Genomic DNA, 8,776 nt, shown 5'->3' with positions numbered 1-8,776 from the left:
CATAAATACCACGACGTTATATAAATAATAGTTTACCACGACGGTGTATTACTATTGACGTCGTGTGAACATATATACCACGACGTTATATAAATAATGGTTTTAAACATTTATTACGTCTGAGATTATTTCATTGCGTCGTCTAAAATCATATCATACGTCGTATTTTTTTAATACCGTCGTTTGTGTTCTTAATGTTTTCCTGAAATATTTTCACTTGCAGTTTTGTCTGTTAAAATGGTTTCTCAACAACAAACTAAGGATTCTGGCTCCAAGAAGCTTGGAATGGTAGCTCCTCAAGATAAGTCTTCGAAGGAGATGAAGTCTTCGAAGAAGATGAAGTTTGCTTCATCATCTGCTGAGACAGAACAAACCAGCCAGACAACAATCTCAGATGATTCAAAGACTGGTCGAGGTATGAGCACAATGCCTCGTGTTGTGAAGAGAAAGCTTCAGAAACTGAGGCCAATTGTTGAGTACAATAAAAGGGGGAAAGGTGTTGGCCAAGCACATATTGAGATGCAGTCGTATATTGGTGTGTTGGCACGCTCCAGGATCCCACTTGTGGACAAGAAATGGTCCCAAATCCCCAAGGATATAAAGGAGCAGATTTGGGAAGCAGTTGACATGGCTTTTGTCGTAGGCCAAGGGGGCAAGACCTCTGTTTTAGCTTCTGCTTCCAAGAAATGGAAGGATTTCAAGTCTACACTAACGAGGCATTATATCCTTCCATACACCAATGACAGGGAGAAATTAAGCGAACCCCCTGAAACATATAAATTCATAGAGAAAGCACAATGGGATGCCTTTGTAGCTTCAAGGCTATCCAAAGATTTTGAGTCTGTGCATTCTCAACATGCACAGATTAGGGAGAAACTCGAGTACAATCATCGATTGTCTCGAAAAGGATATGCTGGATTGGAGGATCAATTGGAGGAAACCATGCCTGGGGTAGAAATTGATCGATCTACCTTATGGAAGAGAGCTAGACAGGACAAACATGGTAACATCCCTGATCCAAAGGTGGCAGAGAAAGCAAAATTAATTGTAAGCCTACTATCACTCTGTTTTAAATTTTTATTAAACTGTGAATTATTCTTATTACGTCGTATGTTATATTTTTCGTCGTGTGAATGATATTACCACGTCGAAAAGTTTTTAAAAACGTCGTTAAAGGTCTAAATAGGAATCACTACTATGTTTTCTGTAATTACAGCATAAGACGTCGGTGGTTCATTTTCGCGTCGTGTGAATGATATTACCACGTCGAAAATTTTTTAAAAACGTCGTTAACGGTCTAAATAGGAATCACTACTCTGTTATCTTTAATTATAGCATAAGACGTCGGTTGTTTATTCATTTCGTCGTTTTAAATAAATAACCACGTCGGTATAACTACCGTCGTGATAAGTTATAATAACGTCGGTTTATACGTTATTGCGTCGTGTGAAATTATATAATACGTCGTTTGTACATAAATAACCGTCGTGTGTTTTTTTGTTTATCTTTTTTTAGGATGAATTGCAGAAACAAGTCTCGGAAGGCAAAGTCAGAGTAGATGGCAGCAATGATGTGCTGACCATGGCTTTGGGCCCCGAGCATCCAGGCAGACTGAGGGGAGTTGGTGCTGGTGTTTCCCCAAGGCAATATTTCAATTTGCCCAAACCACAGAGGGTGAGCTTTGACGACCGTTTGAAGGACAGTTTAAGAGTTCTCCTTCAAGAAGAGACTAAAAAGATGGAGGCTAAGGCAAGGGAAGAGGCCTTAAGGATGGAGGCTAGGACAAAACAATTGGTAGAGGCTGAGAGGGAGCATTTCCTGAGTCAGCTTTCCCAATTAATTCCCAATTTTGATCCAAGCATGCTTAAACCAAGAATTAGCCAAAGCCCCAAAAATCCAATGTCTGACAAAGCTAGCTACTCTGGAGGTGATGTGAGATCCCTACATTTGGAGGATGATACTGCCAAAATGGGGAAACATCAGCCAGATGAAGAGAAGGAAGAAGAAAAAAGAGATGAAGAGAAGGAAGAAGAAAAGGAGAAAGAAGATGAAGAAAAGCATGACGACAAGGTATGTTCACATAACTTTGCCTTTTTTATTTGTTTTTCAAAATTTCAGACGTCGATATTTTTATTTAATCCGTCGTTTGTTTAAAACTTAGACGGCGGAATTTTTTTAAGACGTAATAAAATATTTAAACGACGGTTTTTGCACCGTCGTTTAAATGGTTTCAGACGACGCTTTATTCATAAAACCGTCGTCTTTATTGAATTACCACGACAGTTTTTTCACCGTCGTTTAAATACTTTTAAGACGACGTTTTATTACTTAAACCGTCGTCTTTATTGAATTACCACGTCATTTTTTTTATTTCTTTAAACAGGTTATTGAAGTTGGTGCTTATTCAAAAATGGAGGCGCCATCTTCTTTAAAAACCCTTTGTCGTTTTGTGGAAACGACACTCCTGCCTGAGGATAAGACAGTCCAATTTACAATTGATAAGGAGGTGTTTGGTGGTGAGCGCGATACCTTCCTCCTGCCTGAAGATATTACACAATTTGCAGGCATGGAAGAAATTGGAGCTACTGTATTGGCTGTATATATGAGGTTTGTACTTCTAAAATAATAACTCGTTGGTTTATATATTGCGTCGTCTTAACTAACTAACCACGTCGTCTTAACTAACAACCGTCGTGATAAATATATTATAACGTCCTCATCTATTTCAGTACGTCGTGTGAAATATTATAATACGTCGTTTTTTTATACATAACCGTCGTGTTTTGTGTGCTGACTTGTTTATATTATTTTATTTGTTTAGGTACTTACACGATGTTTTGAAAAAAGCCAATATGTGCAGTATGGTTGGCTTTATCGACCCTGCTACAGTTAGTGCCAACTCTGGCACAATAACTGAAAGATCACGACTCGTAGCAGCTCGACTTCAGAAGACAGACGGTGAACAGATTTTCATGATGCCTTACAATCCAGGGTTAGTCTCCTTAGGATTTTGTTTTTATGATTTTCAATAAATGACAGCTTATAAACTAACCACGTCGGTGTTTTATTTTATTTAGTCGTTTGAAACTACTAACCACGTCGGTATTTATTTATCGTCGTGATAAATATATAATGTCGTCGTTAGCTACTTTACTTCGTCGTGTGAAATACTATAATACGTCGTTTTTGTAAATAACCGTCGTTTTTATATTAATTTTGTGCAGCCGTCATTGGATTTTGCTGATTGTAAGAGCAAAGAGAGAAACCGTCTATTTTCTGGATCCTCTGCCAGGAAATCGTGTGGTCGATGAAGAGGCCAAAAACATCGTGAACAGTGCTTTAAAAATATATAATACCCACATAGCCCGAGCAGGACGTAAAAATGTAATTTGGAAAACTCTCTCAGGCACACCAAAGCAACCCAGCAATGTCGAATGCGGGTATTATGTAATGCGCTTCATGAGGGACATCATCATGGATCCTTCCTTGGGGTTTGAGAATAAGGTAAGAAGAAATTACCTTCATACATTTCACGTCGTTTTTTGTATTATCAACGACGGTCGTGTAAAATTAACGTCGTTGAATGGATATACTACGTCGGTTATGAAAAATATCGTCGTCTGTGATTGAATTTCTTTTTATTTATAAACCCTAATAGTCATTGTTTATGCAGTATGCCAAGGGAAACCAGGAAGCTTCATACCCCCAAGAAGCCATTGATGAAGTCCGGAATGAATGGGCAGAGTTTGTTTTCCAAATTATTAAACAGGGCAATTATTGAACACTTGATATTTATGTATAATGTACCAATTTTCTCTATAATATGTAATGTAAAAATTTGTTGAGGTTTTCTTAAATTAAAAAAAAAACAAACATACAAATTGCTTAACCGACGTGTAATACTTTTCCAACGACCTAATAAAGTCAATAACCGTCGTATTTTGTTGTTGCGTGTTTTAAACAAATACGACGTAAAAAAATAGTTAGACGACGTTCTTTGAACAATTGAGTCGTTAATGGTTTACAATATCTTCAATTTCTTAAGGGTTCAGGGTATAATCGACGACGTTTATGTAACGACTGCGGTTAAGTCGTAAAATATATATTTTACGTCTTATAGTTAAATAGCCGCCATGGTTTCTCATTTTAACGACGTCATTTTAACGACTTAGTAGTCTATTACAATTTACAACGTCTACAATTTATTTAACACCGACGTGGTTTGTTGTATGGTAAGAATATTTTATTATTTTTATATCAAAATATTCAAAATAAATATAAAATAAATCAGAAAATTGAAAAGTCAACTCCTATGAAGTCATTGATATATTTTCTTCCACATAAACCTTGAAAAATTCATTTTGAATAACAAAAATTTAAAATGACCATCCAAACAAATTGTTTTGATGAGTCATAAAATCACTTCTAGTTTATGTTTAGGGTTTAGAGTCTAGGGTTTAGAGATTAGGGTTGTTATTTATTGGTGTTTATTTTTAAAGTATAATTTTTGGGTAGTCTAGGGTATATGTTAGGCTTTAAAACCATAAAACCTTTTATAAACTTAATTTTTTAAATTGTATAATTTAGTTTTATGGGTTTAGGGTATTAATTTTTAACGACGGTGGTTGGGTCGTGGAATACATATTTTACGTCGTACAGTAAAACCTACGACATGGTTTACGCTTTAAACGACGTCATTTTAATATGTAAGTCGGTTTATATAATTTACAACGTCTTTAATTTCTTAACACCGACGACGGATTTTTCAGTCGTCGTTATATAAAAAATTCAAAATAAATTTAAAATTAATCCGAAAAATGAACGGCCTTACGTTCTTAATCCGAAAAATGAAGTTTCCGTCGTGGAATATTAAATTTACGTCGGTACTTGTAGAACTTTCGCCTTGGTTTTTCTTTCGACGTTTTAAAACGCGCGCGCTCTAAAAATTTTCGCGCGACCTAAATTTTTTTAGATTTGGCTCTTATTCTTATACTTCGAACCTTGAATCCTAAAATTTCAGATTTCGCGCGACATAACATTTCGCTCTCTCACTTCTGCTCTAATTAAAAGTTGCACTCTCCAGGCTCCGTCGAATCTGTGAGCTCGTCCAACCTGTAAGTACAAACCCTATCTTCCCCTTGTAAATTCATTGAATGATATTAGGTTGTTTTGTTAAAGGGTTTTATGTGTATGCTTTGCGATCTGGTTATAATGTGCTTATAGGTATGGGTTCATGGATTTTCTGTTTAATGGGTTCATGGATTACATTATCTGTTATGTTGAATTGGGAATGGATTTAATTTTGTCGTATCTTTTAATCACCCTATGTTATGTTGAATTGGGAATGGATTTATTGTTTTCATGCTTGGTTTCATGTATATGTTGGTTTCTTGCTTGGTTTCATATATATGTTGTGTTCTTAATGGGTTTTGTGTTCTTGAAAATAAACTGAGACACGACGAATTTTAAGGCGTACGACGACGATTACACGACGGTGTTTTTAAACTACCGTCGTTGTATTACTTATACACGACGGTTTTTTCATAAACCGTCGTTTGTATTACGTATAATAGACGACGTCTGTTGAAAATCCGTCGTCTATATATGCCAAATACGTCTGTTTTTGATTAAAACCCGTCGTCTCTGTTGTTTATTACTTGCGATTAGATCATTGTATAATCTGCTATAGTGATGGTCATTGCCTGTATTTTCACTTTATTATAGATAATAGGTTATAGTGTCGGAGATGGATAAGTCATGGATGCACTCGGATAGAAGATCGAAGGCATATGAATTTGGGGTGGAAGCATTTTTGAACTTTGCTGTAGAAAATCTTCTAACTACAACACATATCCGTTGTCCATGTGTTAAATGTGTTAATTTGAAGTTGTTTGGGGTTGGAATTATAAGGGATCACTTATACTTTAATGGAATTGACCAAAGTTATAAGAATTGGACATTTCACGGAGAACCTTGGGAAGCAACTACTAATGCTAGTAGAAATGTTGAAGAAGATGATGGCCATAGTAGGTACAGTTTTGTGTCTGAAGAAATTGATATGGATGATAATGATTTTGGTGATTTTGGTTCGGATCCGTATGAGTTTGCCAATGTGATTGGGGATGGAGATCAACCAGTGTACCCTGGTTGTAGAAAGTACACGAAGTTATCGGCATTAGTGAAGTTGTATAATTTGAAGGCAAAACATGGGATGAGTGATGTCTGTTTTACAGAATTATTGATACTTCAAGGCGATTTGCTTCCAGAAGGAAATACAATACCAACCTCCATGTATGAGGCTAAAAAGACTTTGTGTGCATTGGGGCTGAGTTATGAGAAAATGCACGCATGCCCCAATGATTGCATCTTGTATAGGAAGGAGTATGAGGATTCAACTAATTGTCCTACTTGTGGTATCTCAAGGTGGAAGGAAGGCAAAGATGCAATCTTGAAAGAGGGTGTGCCAGCGAAGGTGGTGTGGTATTTTCCCCCAATTCCAAGGTTTAAAAGGATGTTTCAATCACATGAGACAGCTAAGAGTTTGACTTGGTGGCATGTTGCTAGAAAATCAATTGACGGTCAGATGTCTCATCCGGCGGATTCCCCGTCTTGGAAACTTCTTGATGATAAATGGCCTGAGTTTGGTAATGAGCCGAGAAACTTGAGATTGGCTCTTTCATCTGATGGATTCAATCCCCACAGTTCTCTAAGTAGCAGATATAGTTGTTGGCCGGTTATCTTAGTTACATATAATCTCCCTCCATGGCTGTGCATGAAACGAAAGTTCATGATGTTAACCTTATTGATTTCTGGTCCTAAACAACCCGGAAATGATATAGACGTCTACTTGGAGCCTTTGATTGATGATTTAAAATCCTTGTGGGTTGGGATTAGAGGAGTGTATGATGCACATAATGGAGAATACTTTACACTCAGAGCTGCATTAATGTGGACAATTAATGATTTCCCCGCCTATGGAAACTTATCTGGTTGTGTTGTTAAAGGATATAAAGCTTGTCCAATATGCGGCGATGATACACCTAGTCACAGGTTGAAAAATGGCCACAAAATTTGTTACATTGGGCATAGAAAATGGTTACCAATCAATCATCCATATAGGAGGCAACGTGCAGCTTTTAATGGGAAACCTGAATATGGCATACCTCCAGAGCCATTAACCGGAGAAGAAGTGCTGCATATGGTTGAAAATGGTGACAGAGTTTGTTGGAAGAAGAAATCAATATTCTTTGATCTCGAGTATTGGAAATACCTTCCTGTGAGGCATGCCCTAGATGTTATGCACATTGAGAAGAATGTTTGCGATAGTATCATTGGTACATTGCTGGAGATCCCTGGAAAAAATAAAGATGGGATTGCTGCTCGATTAGATTTATTGAACATGGGGGTCAAAACTGATTTGCAACCCGAGTATGGAGAAAGACGTACTCGTTTGCCTCCTGGGCCTTGGAATTTGTCAAGAGCAGAGAAGAGAGAGGTTTGCAATTCTTTCTATGGTATGAAGGTCCCTGAAGGTTATTCTTCAAATATTAAAAATCTTGTATCTGTACAAGATTCAAGACTTCTTGGCCTTAAATCACATGATTGTCATACCTTAATGCAACAATTGCTCCCTGTGGCAATTCGTTCTATTTTGGAGAAGCCTGCAAGGTATGCAATAACTCGTTTGTGCTTCTTCTTCAATGCTATATGTGCAAAGACTGTTGATGTTTCCAAGCTAGATAAGTTGGAAGAAGATGTAGTAGTTACTCTGTGTTTGCTTGAGAAGTACTTTCCCCCTTCATTCTTTGATATCATGGTTCATCTAGTAGTACATCTTGTCAGAGAAGTTCGTCTATGTGGGCCAGTATATTTTAGGTGGATGTATCCGTTTGAAAGATATATGAAAGTGCTGAAGGGGTATGTTCAGAATCGTACTCGTCCCGAAGGTTGCATTGCTGAGCGGTATATAGCTGAAGAAGCGGTAGAGTTTTGTACTCAGCATTTATCTGATGTTAGTACAGTTGGAGTGCCTTCAAGCCAAAAGATGGGAGTTTCAAAGCCATTATCAGGTTGCACAGTGAGCGTAGTTGATCAGGACCTGTTGAATCAAGCACATCTATATGTCTTGGAGAATACGGAGGAAGTCCTACCTTATATCGAGTACGTATGAGTTTTATTCTTTAAGTTTCCATTTAAAATTATTTCTTATGTTTATCTTATATATTTGGGACCGTAATGCTTGAATTTTTCGTGTCATGTAGGCAACATATGATCCACATCAAGACTGCTTATCCAAAATTTAGAAAGAGAACAAAGTGGCTGCAGGATAAGCACAATAGCACTTTCATTCAATGGCTACGCTTCAAGGTATATGTTGTTGAATAACGTATTTCTCTTTTAATTTTCTTCTTATTTATATGTTAGGATGAATTAAGATATGATTAATTTGCAGGTTCAAAGTGAAGTTGAGGAAGACAATCATGGCGTATCAGAAAATTTAAGGTGGCTAGCAGCTGGTCCAAACATGTCAGTGCCATTATATAGGAGCTATCTTATTAAAGGTATTAAATTCAATATCAAGGCACAAGATGATGTGCGGACAACTCAAAATAGTGGAGTTTATTTACTTGCACATACCATGCAAGTTGCTAGTGCCAAGGATAAAAACCCAATTCTCTCAAATATGGGTTTCTATGGTGTCATTCAAGAAATTTGGGACCTTGACTACCAAAAGTTTACAATCCCAGTCTTTAGGTGTGATTGGATAGATAGTTCT

Source organism: Prunus persica, chromosome G6 (genome assembly GCF_000346465.2).
Source record: "Prunus persica cultivar Lovell chromosome G6, Prunus_persica_NCBIv2, whole genome shotgun sequence".
NCBI classification, from domain to species: Eukaryota; Viridiplantae; Streptophyta; class Magnoliopsida; order Rosales; family Rosaceae; genus Prunus; species Prunus persica.
Note: the sequence above shows the minus strand (reverse complement) of the source record.